We start from the raw sequence: 13,396 nt of genomic DNA on the forward strand, positions 1-13,396 counted from the left end.
TAGTGAGCTTCACACGCCTGCTCAAGAACCTGGTTTCTGACTCCATGTGTTACAACTATTTTCAGAGAGTAACGGTGTTTTATATGTAGGCCGGGCATGGTGGCGCATGCCTTTAATCCCCGCACTACATATATATATGTAGAAATTCTATCAGATTAGCCTGAACATGTGCTCAGTCATAATGTCTTTAATGGCTAAGAAAACTTGGGCTTCCATCTTCCTGGGAGGTTAATTGGGGCCAACCCCCTATACACGGATTATTAGTAGGTAGAATAGCTGTCTTGGGTTTTGGTCTTGAAGGCTCACAGCTGTCTTGATTGCCTTTCCTTAACGGGTTTCCCCACCACACCTAGAGGCTAGGCAGCAGGAATGTTAAATCAATTCCATGGTTTCTTCATCTCACACTGGCTCTCAGAACTGGGAGGGGAAGGGCGCTCCTCCCTTCCCCGGGCTGTAGATTCCTTTCAGGCTGCCTGGTGTGTGTGTGTGGGGGGGTGGACCCAGCAACTCGTTCCACCGGCTCCCTGCAGCTGAGTACCAGGAAAACCTTGCCCTCTGGACATCACTGGAGGAAAAATTCACAAAGTGAGTCTCTCTTGCAATCTCCTTGGGCTTCATCGTTAGAACTCATATAGTGGAAGTAGATAATAGGCACCTGTAAGCTGTTCTCTCACTGCCACAGTAACGCCATGGGTGTCTAATGCCAGGCAAATCATTGCCAGCATATTCAGAACACTGTACAACTTGGAGAAAGATTTCTAGGCAACAACCAGTCCAATTCCAGGCACACAATTGCTAGGTTCCAAAACTCTCTGCTTGGAGACCAGCACTCACAGGTACAATTGGCAAGAAGTGAGAATCCTGCATGCTTTACAAAATGGTGACCCTGAAGTGAGCTGGCAGGCTCTTTTTAAAGCCAGTTAGGAGAATACCAGATACAGTTAGGTCATCTTTATTTCCATTGGTATAAACTAGAGGTGCGGGTATGGGTGCATTGGGGATTGGCTGGCACTGAGTCAGGGGTTAGTTATGAGTTAGGGGGCCTGCTTAAACCAGCAATTGAGAAACCTTATCTCTTCAGGCCAGACGTCTTGGCCAGTTCTTATAGGTTGCCCATTTTCCGTGGTTTTTCCTCTAACTGATGTCTCTGTTTCCTAGGCCTAGGCTGGCTCAGTGAGAAAATGAAGCCTGTCATGGAGTTAGGCTTATTTAAACAGACCCCCTCATAGTAAAGTGCAAGGTGTCACTGCACAGAAGCTCTATTACAAAGGACAAGTGACCATGAGCCTGGGTTCTGTAGCTAAAATGTCTAGAAGTTAAGGTGGTTTGTACCCAATAGCATAGAAGTCATCAGGCCCCAAAGTACATGTGACATTACCCCTAAGGATAGGTAACAGTTCAGGGAGGCAAGAGTCTGGGATAATCATTCTGAGGCATTTGAGTGAGGTCAGCTTCCAAACATAGGAATATGTTACCAGGTCAATAACAAAATACATTCCCAGCCTTTTGGATTAAATGCAGGTATTTTATCCCCTGCATTATAAAGAGGCCCCTGTGTATTTAACATCCCTTGTTTTGTTATTGATCCTGTGGATGATTTTTGGTCTAAAATCCTATTGCTTACCAAAGAGTGGAGCTCTCCTGCCAGTGGGAGACCTAGCCTCCGGCAAGGATGAGCTCCCCATTTGGCTTTCCAATGCAAGGTGGTCAGTCCTGAAACCACATACACACAACCAGGAGAAATGGATTCAGCAAGGAGGAGGGGACATTGTTGCAGGATATTTGAATATAGTTCATGGAAAACCTAATAGTTGCCAGGTGTGGTGGCTCACACCTTTAAACCCAACACTCAAGAGGCTGAGGCAGGGGGATCTCTGTGTGTTCGCTGCCAGCCTGGTCTACATAATAAGTCTAGGACAGCCTTGGCTGTTACACAGAGAAACCCTGTCTCAAAAAACCAAGAAAGGAAAAAAAAAAAAAACCTAATTGTTAATAAAATATACAAGCTTAGAAAGATGTTGCTCTTGTCAGATGCAGTTAGGTGTGTCCTGAAAAGATGCAGTGTGGGTACGTCTCTGAAAGCCTCCATAGATAAGAAAGCTAAGAATTGAAGTTCCTGCTTATTTTATGGTAAGTTTCTTGGGAGAGGTCTTGTGGTCTTTGCTTAAAGACTCAAGGCAACGTCATCTGGAAGGCCCTGTGTTGTTGCCCCAAGGGATAAGTGAAATGGTTCAGGTCCCTTACCGACTTGGCTCAGAACCCCTCACCATGAGATGACATAGTTCAGCCTGCCAAGAGTGTAGGGGAGGAGCTGGAGACTTCTTTTACAACACTTGGACCTCTTGGTGGGTGCTCTCTTTAGTCTCTGTCTGTCTTGTCTCTCTCCCTCCCTCCCTTCTTCCCTAGCTCCCTCTCTCCCTCTCTCCCTTCCCTTCCCTCTCCTTTCCTCTCTGTTCCTCCCTTCCTTTCTCCTGTCTCTGTCTCTCTCTGTCTCTCTCTCTCTCTCTCTCTCTCTCTCTCTCTCTCTCTCTCTCTCTCTCTCTCTCTCTCTCTCTCTCTCTGTCTCTCTCTCAGCTTCCAAGAGCTTTATGGAGGAAGCTCTGCATATGAGATAGGATTTTCTCCCTGGGCTTACAGCAACCACAGTGAGGCAGCTGGCAGAACACAAGTGAAACAGGATTTGCTGAAAGAGCTATGAAGCCCTCCTGGCTTTTAGAGGACGTCAAGAGAAAGGCAGACTAGCTAGGTAAAAGGACACCAGTAGAAACCCAGCACTCAGGAGGCAGAGGCAGGTGGATCGATGTGAGTTTGAGGCCAGCCTGGTCTACAAAGCCAGGCTAGGACAGCCAAGGCTACACAGAGAAACCCTGTCTCGAAAAAGAGAGAAAGAGAAAGAGAAAGAGAGAGGGAGAGACAGCAGTTTAGTTGTAGAATCAAGCTTATAAATAGATATTTTGTATATAGTTAAGAAAATAAGGCTGGAGAGATGGCTTAGAGGCTAAGAGCACTGGCTGCTCTTCCAGAGGTCCTGAGTTCAATTCCCAGCAACCACATGGTGGCTCGCAACCATCTATAATGAGATCCGGTGTCCAGGTGTGCAGTTCTACAGGCAAAACACAACATTGTGTACATAATAAGTAAATATATTTTTAAAGAAAGAAAATAGTTACTTTTTTGAGCTAGCAAGTTTGTTGTTGTTGTTGTTTAGTTAGTTGGTTTTTGCTTTTTTTGTTTGTTTGTTTTTTGGATGCCCAGCTTGAGCTAGCAAGTTTTTAACACATCTTTCCACCTCATATGTTGTTATTGAGAATAAACATTGTGTTGGGTCTGAGAGGAAAGGACCACCAAAGTCTTCTCTGGCCCTGAAGGGCGGGAGTACCTTCTTTTGTTCTGTTTTGTTGTTTTGTTTTGTTTCAAGACAGGGTTTCTTTGTGTACCCTTAGCTGTCCTGAACTTGCTTTGTAGACCAGGCTGGCCTCGAACTCACAGAGATTCTCCTGCCTCTGTCTCCAGGGGGTTGTGAGTAAAGGTGTGCCACCACCATGCCAGCTGGGAGTACCTTTTAAGACAAAACCACAACCTGGTGTTCAGGGGAGGATTTAAGAGGGTTAAGGAGGCATTTAATCATTCTTTGAAGGGAACATTTAGTCACTCTTTGAAGTGTCAGGCCCTTTCCCGTGATAGCAGGGTGTTATAGAGGCTCAGGGCGAAACCTCAGGGCTATCGCTTTCTATTGCCTGAGGAAGGCCATTAGGCCTTTCCTGCAATTAAGGGGAATCTGAAGACAAGAGGCAGCAGATATCTAGGGCAAAGGCACTGGGCAGATGTCCCATTCCTTGAGCCACTGGGGGGGGGGGGGTTGGTGTCCCTTCAATTAGATAAATTTGAAAAAGATAAATATTACAGGAATGATGTAGTATATTTTAATTCAAATGTATAAAAATAAATTTTAAATTAAAAAAAAAAAGCAGCTAGGGAGATGGCTTAGCAGTTAGGACCATCTGGTGTTGTTATAGAGGACACAGGTTCCATTCTCAGAAACCATATGGTAGCTAACCAGCTCTGTGACTCCAATCCGAAGAAAGTTGATGCCCTACTGAGGCCTGTTAATGCCCAGCTGGTGCTCGGAAGAGGTTCAGGGTAAGGTCTCTGGTGCTGGATGCGGATGCCCTTCCAGTTTGCTTCATCTCTTGGGTGGCCAGAGTTGATGGCTCAGGCAATAGTTCAGGGTTGAAAGAGAAAAAGGAAAGGGTGTCCAAGGGTTCTTCTCTAGGGACTGGCTATACTGCAGCTAAGGAGGAGAACTTAAACTGACCACAAGTTTCCTGTGGCTGAGGCTGTAAAAGCAGCTTCTGGCTAGAAACTGCACAGGGCTCATAAAAGGAGACTCTTTGATCTGTAGATAGGCCTCTTTGTGGAGCTCTCCAATAAGTTGGTGTAAACTTAGGCTGGGTAGAAGCCCTGAGCCAGCTAACTTATTTGCAAATCTACAGGGAAGTAAGAAATAAGAGAGAGATAAAAAATAAAGCACTCACACACACACACACACACACACACACACACACACACACACACACACATTCAAGAGAAGAGGTGGATGAAGTCAGACATCTTAACTTCTCTTTTTTTAAAAAAAAAATTATTTATTTATTATTATGAATACAGTGCTTTGTCTGCATGTACACCTGCAGGCCGGAAGAGGGCATCAGATCACATTACAGATGGTTGTGAGCCACCATGTGGTTGCTGGGAATTGAACTCAGGACCTCTGGAAGAGCAGTCAATGCTCTTAACTGCAGGTAAAACATCTATGTACATAAAATAAAAAATAAAGCTTAAAAATGGAATTCTCTACAGTGATGTGACAGCCCTGAGACAGACAGCAGTCATGGATGGGTAAAATAAAGTCCTTTTTGTCCTGCATCTGAACCAGCTTGCTCAGAAGGAAAGGCAGCCTTATTTGTTGGGTCTGGGGTTGTCCGAACAAAATACCCTGGACACCCATGAGAAGGATGAGAAAAAAAAACTTTATTTTTTGGCATTAAATAAACCAAACCAAACCAAACAAACAAACACCAGATACTGAAGTCAGGGACATAATCACATGTATGAGCATTGAAACTGTGTCAACTAGCCTCTGCTAGGGTTAGTTTATATAGGCAAAATCCACAGTTAGCTCATGCAAAGTGTTGGCAAGGGAACATGGTGGTCAGCAGGGTGGTTGGCTATGCCAGTTTTTTGCTTCGGTTTATTTTGGTTTGTTTTGGCTTGGGTTGTGGTTTTTTGTTTGTTTGTTTGTTTGTTTGTTTGTTTTTTGAGAAAGGTGTCTCTGTGTAGTCTTGGCTGTCCTGGGCTTGCTTTGTAGACCAGGGTGGCCTCGAACTCACAGCGATCGACCTGCCTCTACCTCCTGAGTGCTATCTCAGAAAACTAGGAATAGGACTTCCTCAAGACACAGCTATTCCACTCCTTGGAATATAACCAGAAGATGCTCCACCATACTGCAAGGACATATGCCCAACCATATTCATAGTGGCCTTATTCATAATAGCCAGAACATGGAAACAGCCTAAATGTCCCTCAGTAGAAGAATGGATAAAGAAACTGTGGTACATTTACACTATGGAATACTACTCAGCTATTAAAAACAAGGAAATCCCAAAATTTGTGGACAAATGGATTGAACTAGAATTGATCATACTGAGTGAGTTAACCCAGAAGCAGAAAGCCTCACATGGTATATACTCACTTATAATTGGACACTAGCCCAAAAGGGATGTCCCATGAAAGCCTTCACTTACCAGGAGATTGGGATAGGTGGGAGGACATCATACTGGGACTCTAGGTGAGAGAAGTATGGGAGAATGGGGAAATAGAAGGATCCAGACGGTCCTAGAAACCTACAAGAAGAACATCATGAGGGGTGGATCTGGGCCCAGGGGTTCTGCTGAAACTACTGCACCAACCAATGACAATACATGCAGTAAGAACCTCTACTTAGATCTAGCCAAGGGACAGGACATTCTCCACAGTTGAGTGGAGAATAGGGACTGACTCTGACACGAACTCTGGTGCCCCATATTTGACCACTTCCCCTTGGCTTGGTGGCACTCAGAGAAAGGATAAGCAGGCTACCAAGATGAGACTTGATAACCTATGATCATACAGTGGGGGAGGAGGTCCCCCTTGGTCCCAGACATAGGGGAGGGGAATAGGGTGAAAGCAGGATGGAGGGAGGGACGTAAGGATACAAGGAATGGGATAACAATTGAGATGTAATCTGAATAAATTAATTAAATAAAAAATTTAAAAAATAAAGGCATGTGTCATCCCAGCCCCCATACCCCGCACCCCCTACTCCCACTCCACCCCTACCACCCACCCCCCACTCACCCCCACCCTGCTTATTTTGGTTTGTTTGTTTGTTTGTTTTACTTTTTAGACAAAGCAATTTTAGCTGACTTCTATTCTGGCCAGCTTGGTGGTAGGCAGCTGCGTGTGTGGCTAAGAAATTCTCAGTGACCATCAACACCATAAGATATGCTTTGTGGTTGAAGTAACCTGGTTCAGGGACTTTTGCCCAGAGCTGGATGTATAAACATTTTCTCCTTAGAACATAAACACTGGGCCGGGTGTGGTGGTGCACACCTTTAATCCCAGCACTCAGGAGGCAGAGGCAGGCAGATCGCTGTGAGTTCGAGGCCAGTCTGGTCTACAAAGCAAGTCTAGGACAGCCAAGGCTACACAGAGAAACCCTGTCTTGAAAAAAAAAAAAAAAAAAAAGAACATAAACATTGGCTCTTAGTTACCTTGACCTCATCCAGGGAGTTATTTCTGGGCCAGAGTTGAGCTCTTTTGTGATACAATGGAGTTTCGTAGGCCTTTACAGAATGGAGCCTGACTGCTGCTAATGCGGTCCCTGTTAATGTGGCCCCTTCTTATTCTGAGGTCAGAATAGCTCAGCACAGCTGTTCATGTGTGAACAGTAACCACAGTGCTGTTAGGTGACTGTTCTTTGATGCGTTTTTGTGTTTGTATTCTCTGTCTTTGGTATGTGTGAGAATCATGGCGTTGGTGCATCTTTTAGATCATACATGATGATCTGAAAGGCAGATTTGCTCTGTAAATCTTCATCTGCCTCAGTGGTAATCTCCTGTCCCTACTGAAACTATTCAAAGTACAACCTGGGGCCTGAACCTAAAAGACAGGAAAATAATGACAATGTGTGTGGAATGTAAAATCTGCTCTAAGCTGCCTCTTCTTTCATCATTAGCCAGAGCTGAATGCAGGCCGTTATAAAAAGTGATTTCTCCCTGAAAATGGATATTACTTCTAGAACAGCTGCACCTCCAGCCTTTTATGAAAATGTTTCTGAGACACGCTCCCCTGGGTAGACTCAGGTGGCCTTGACTCCGCCCTGTTGCTCCCTGGGGCGCTGATATTGCTGTCCTCTTGATTAAACCAACTAAATGCCTAATTAAAGGTCTGTACCACCACTGAGTTTCCACATTGCCCATTTGAGTCATGTCAGCAACTGTCCATTGCAGTATGAGGAAAAGGGTTTGCATGAGGAGCACAGATTCTGCCTTCAGACCAGAATAGGAGGAACAGGTTATTGTGAGCACAGCAGGGCACACAGGATAGGCAGTCACTTCTGGAGTCACCAGTGTGAAAAAGATGGTGACTATGGCAGGGAGGGTGATTCTGTAATACTGCAGCATGTATTAATTCTTGATAGGTGAGTGAAGACAGGACAGATTATTGGGTGTGCAATGTGTGAAGGGTCTCTTGAACCAGTGAATATTGAATTTACAATTAGGGCATGTCCTAAGGAGATATGTGCAATCCTCACTGACACGCTTATGACACCTCAATAAATTGAGACATGGGTCTTTGGCTGTATCTGTGTGTGTCAAGTCTCAGCAGCTAACACTGCACACAGTATGTTATTAATGCCACTCCCCCTACCATGGAATGACCTGCTCTTTTTGAAAGTTATTGCAGCTATATGTTTGTTTGTTTCTTTGTTTCAGTTCTATTTATCTTTTTAAAAGGTCAGTTGTTGGTTTCGCTCTTTTATTTTGATTTTCTTTAAACGCATCCCTGCTCTCATCTCTTTTTCTATTTGTTTTTTATATTTATTACAAATATTGAAGTCCGTTCTCCATATGCCAGAATCTCACAGTTCCGACAGTCACAGGGAGCACATCTGACTGGTTCCAACGAGTATGTGACATAGCGTTTGGTCCACAGGAGCTGATGGCAACGGGCTCACTGCCTGCTTTTCAATGTTTCAACTAACCATTCCATGGCCTCATCAAGGCCGGTGCCTTTGGCCATGGCCTCTTCCACGCCTTGCTTATTTGCAAGCACCACGAAGATGGCTTTTCTCAGCTCTTCTTCCTCCAACACGGCCACTAACTCCGACTTGGAGATGCCAATGCGGTCTCGATCACAGCTGTCAACCACATAGATGACTGCATCTGTGTTTGAGTAGTAACATCTCCAGTGTGGCCTGATACTTGTCTGCCCTCCTAAGTCCCAAACTTGGAATCTGAGGTTTTTTATGTCACGGTCTCTACATTAAATCCAATAGTGGGAATAGTAGTGACAACTTCTCCAACCTGTAATCTGTACAAAATTGTGGGTTTTCCAGCACCATCTAATCCCAAAATTAAAATCCTCATTTCCCTGGTTCCAAAGAGACTGAAAAAAATACTTGAGAAAAAGCCACCCATGATGAACTGCCGCCACTCCCTCGTGGATCCTCAGAGACAGGCCGGGACTGGGCAGCGAGTCCTAGTTGAGCTCTGGCGTAGCCACCTGCTGAGCATTTATTTCTGTTTAGAACAATGTCTCCTGAAGCCCAGGCTAGCCTCATGCTGTGTAATTGAGAACTGCTTTGAACACCCAATCCTGCCTTTGCTGCCCAGTGCCAGGAAGACAGTCCTGCAGCTCTTTCCAGTGAGAAGGAAAATTAGACCAGTGCGTGAGTGTCCTCCAACCACTCTGCCTCTTATGCGGACTTACAGGTGTCAAGGGACCTGTGTAAGAGCTGAGTTCACTGACCAGCATTAAAGCAGGTGTAGTCACAGCACTAAAGGGAGGGCAAGAAGGAGTGTGGGAGCTTTCTTGCTTTGGCAGTAGTTGACGTCAGCAATGAGGAGTGAGGTCATCAATTTTAGACAATGGATAATTGCTCGACTGGCCATTTCTCAGGTCCACAGAGCAGGCGATCAAGAATCTAAATAAAGAACTGAATGTATTGTGAAATAAAATTACTGTAGTTACACTAGTTCAATTAATGAAAACCCACACAGGTGGGTGCTGGGAGGGACTTTTCTTAGTTACACCTTTTGACGTGGTAATACCCTTCTTTAAACTGTATCCTTTGAGGTGATAAGATCCATCTTTAATCTAGTCACAGCTTCTGGTGGCAGCCAACATATATAAAGGACACAAGATGGTAGCTCTTTGTCTCTGTCTGCATGCCCTACTCTGAGTAGTAAGATCCTTTTTTTTTTTTTAAACAGGCATTAGTGGCTCCTTCTTTGGAATTCTGGGGTACACTGAGGACCAGCTGAGACATCCAGCCACATGGACTGACCTCTACTGGATTCCTCAACTTTCAATTACTACACAGCCATTGGTTGTCTAGACAGCCTAGACAACCGTTATAATAAATCCACCTTCTACATACATAGAGTTCATGCTGTCAGCTCTGCTCTTCTAGAGCACCGTTACTAATACAGCAGTGGGTTTTTTTTTTGTTTTTTGTTTTTTGTTTTAGTCTGTGTGTTTTGTTTGTTCGTTTTGTTTGTTGTTTTTTTACCTTCTCACTGAGGAAGATGTGCTGGCTAACAGTACTGCTCCACAGTGCTTGCCATCTGTTTTCCTGTTTTTCTGCAGTCTCATATGGACCAGGTGAAAACTGGCTGCTGTTTGTCTGACCTCGGAGTTAAGTCACAGAACAAACATCCTATACTGTTAGCTAAAATCTCTCTTTAATTGTTAATGTCCGCGGCGCCCTTCCACCTGCGGGTCAGATTGTTCGCTCCAATGCATTGAATAATGGACTGTGGTTTCAGGAAGAAGGAAATGAAGGGGAGTGCTGTGCTCGGAGAACTTGGGAGGTTCAGCTCCCAAGTGGCTACCTGGCCCGCAAACGGGAGGAGCAGGCAGTTGAGCGGCGGCAGCTGAAGTGGCCGGTCCTCCCGCGACTGGGTGTGGAGACAGACAAAGACAAGTAGGCTCCTGGAGGACAGGCCCAAGTGCTACTGAAATGCAAATCCCTGCAGATCTTTAAAAAAAAAAAAAAAAGGTCAGACGTGGACTAGATTCTTGATCGGGGAACAACAAGCTGTGCATCTTCAGCACGTTCTAACGCTAAGAGAGGTGCTCATGTCACTCAAGACTCACTGTCCAATCAGAGCCTCGAGGCGGACCCATGCGTCAGAGGAGGAGGAGGGTTCTTCCGTGTGCCACGCTGTAGTTTCCGCTCTTTCGCAGAGGTGGCTAGTAAGGTTGGTGTGATGAGCTGTCAGCGCAGCTTCTGTGTCCTGTGAGGAGCTCAGGCTAGATCCGAAGTCGGGACATGGTGAGCACAGGGTGACTATCCCTAACGGGGAGGAGCAGCGAGAGCTGCGGTGGTGGGTCCTCCCCGGGCTGTGTGAGAACCAGCGGCCAGATGCAGCCACTTCTGAGGTTCCTTGCGGTCCTATTGGCTCCCTGGACCCTACGGTGGCATCCAAGTGACTTCACTATGGGAGCTGCATCTGCACAAAGCATTTGGAGCAGGGGCTTATGTGTAGAAACATCCTGGGCAGGATACCAAACTCAGAGAGGCCTAGTTTCTCTAGCATTTTCTTCTTTAGGGGAGCTGCAACTCTCCAGAGGCCCAGCTGTATTGTCCGAACTACTGAAGGCCTTTGGGCAGGCCTCGCAATCGGGAGCACCAGTGGGAGACTGCTTGCAGGTTCTTTCTCCTCTGATTCAGCTGGAAGGAGCTGTGACGAAGACCACAAGTCACACCATGGTGAGTGTGGGGCCTCTAACCTCAGGCCAGGAAGGAAATGCTGGCTGAGCTCTCAGAGTCCAATCTGCTGGCATGGTCTGTGAAGCACACTGTTCTGTTGGTCCGTGTGGTGACATGGTCAGAGGCCCTCAGTCTCTGAGCCTCCCTGAGTGTGGATTCCTGTGAAGGGGGAGGCTGTGCATCCCTGGCCATAGGAAACTGTGGAGCCTAGAACATCACTCTTCAGTGCACACACACAGGCATTGCTTTTGGTGTGCAGTGGGGAAGACACATTTGAAAACCTAAGGCCTGGTTTCTAGAGGTTCTGAATGTTGCATTCCGCGTTCAGTCCTGTGTGATAAGATTTACAAATAGTCTAGACGCTGGTAGAGAGGAGGTGGTGCTTATCCCCCATTTCTTTTTTTTTTTTTTTAATTTAATTTATTTATTATGTATACAGTGTACATTAGATCACATTATAGATGGTTGTGAGCCACCATGTGGTTGCTGGGAATTGAACTCTGGACCTCTGGAAGAGCAGACAGTGAGTGCTCTTAACCACTGAGCCATCATTTCAGCCCCCTTCTTTCTTTTTTTAAATTTACTTTTCATTACTTTAAATCCGAGAAGGGTACAGCATCACACAGATTCTGTGTCCAATGGCCTTTGCAGGAAGGTTTGCTTCGGAATTTGCCACGGACCATGCCATTGTTTCCATGGGCCTGAGTTACTTTTCCCCAGATCACTCTGGTTTTGTTTGCTCTGCCTCCAGGAGTCACTGTGTTTTTTGCTTTATACACATAAGCACATCTCTTGCCTAAGTAGAATTCAGTTTCATCCCAGGCATAAACACCTTCAATTTTAAGAAGGGCTGTGTGCTCTCTTTGGTTCCAGAGACCTCATTCATAGCCAGCAAAAATGGCTTTACACCATAGCCTTCCAGACATAGTTGCGTTTTAGAAGTCCTGTTCCCAGCAGGCCTGCACAGGCACCAAGATGGCAGAAAGAGGATCCCCCATTTCTTGATTGGATTCCTTTTAGCTTTCTACCACCACCAGTCACCATGGTGTGCTTCAGGAGAACGCAGTGCCAGTTACACAGCAGCGTCGGAACTGCAGAGTCCTTTCGGGCGTGCATGGTGTGGTGCAGGTGATAACGCCAGTCTCCATCTTGTGCCATAATCCCTGTGGCAGGACACAGATACTAAATTATCCTTCACCACAGTTTTGTGTGTGGACGTCAGAGACGCTGCCTTTGCCTGAGACCACTAGGGGCTTGAGAGGCTGCAGAGCCAAGGCCCCCCCACCCCGTTTCTGATCACCTCCATTTCCAGAGAGAGCTCTAGAGTATGGAGCCACTCCATTCGGAAGACCAGAAGTATCTAGAGGATCGGAAGTGTAACAATTTAGGGATCACTGTGATTCATTTTTGTGGGACTTGTGACATCTGTGTTCATTTAGTTTTTAACACATACAGTAAAAGCTAACGTTGGTGAAGTTGTTTCCTGCCTGAGATTCCGTAGGTCTTTTCCTGAGGACGTGAATATATTTTGGGGCTTGTGTTCTTAGCCTTTTTTCTGTATCCCCTTGTTTTTCCACGAGTGTTATACATATTCTTGATTGTTGTAACTTATTGGGAAATACAGAAATCACATTGTGCCAACGTGCATACTGTTTCTTTATAAACCCATTGAGAATTCTGTGTTTCATGACATGTTATAAATTGTAAAAGTTTTTTTTTTTGGATTCTATTGAATTTATGCTACAAATTGAACATAGCCAACATCCTTCTTTCCTTCCTTCCTTCTTTGTTTCTTTTAAAATACATCATTTTAAAAAATATTTTATTTTATGTGCATTGGTGTGAGGATGTCAGCTCTTGGAGCTGCTGACAGCTGTGAGCTGCCGTGTGGATGCTGGCAATTGAACCCAGGTCCTTTGGAAGAGCAGGCAGTGCTCTTAACCACTGAGCCATCTCTTCAGCTCCTAAAATACATCATTTTAATGGTGGTGTTCACAATTGCATAAAATCATAAAAGATACCATTCTGTATACTCATTTAGCATGCTGCAGTAGGGGTGTGAAACCGGAGCTGATCTGAAATAGTGTGCAAAGCCAGAGAAAGAGGGCATAAGTATAGAGTTTAGTGGCACAGAATACATTGTTATGGTCACATAAAAGCTATCCCACTCTCTCCCACTAAGTATGATTTAACTGAAAACTAAAAAAGTGAAAATAAAGTGTGCCCCAGAATTAAACAGTGAATCTGATGTGACATGAGATTGTGTATTAGAATGCAAAAATAAACTCTGATAGAAGTAGGTTGGGCAGCTGGGCGTGGTGGCGCATGCCTTTAATCCCAGCACTTGGGAGACAGAGGCAG

At 45.3% G+C, this 13,396-nt stretch overlaps 2 pseudogenes; both read right to left on the minus strand.

Moving 5' to 3' along the window:
* Nucleotides 1-8,179: 8,179 nt before the first annotated feature.
* Nucleotides 8,180-8,747, minus strand: LOC127193875 (ADP-ribosylation factor-like protein 1; annotated as a pseudogene).
* Nucleotides 8,748-11,630: 2,883 nt separating this feature from the next.
* LOC127193877 (60S ribosomal protein L35a-like) lies at nt 11,631-11,961 on the minus strand (annotated as a pseudogene).
* Between the last annotated feature and the right edge of the window lie 1,435 nt (nt 11,962-13,396).

Source organism: Acomys russatus, chromosome 9 (genome assembly GCF_903995435.1).
Source record: "Acomys russatus chromosome 9, mAcoRus1.1, whole genome shotgun sequence".
Classification (NCBI taxonomy): domain Eukaryota; kingdom Metazoa; phylum Chordata; class Mammalia; order Rodentia; family Muridae; genus Acomys; species Acomys russatus.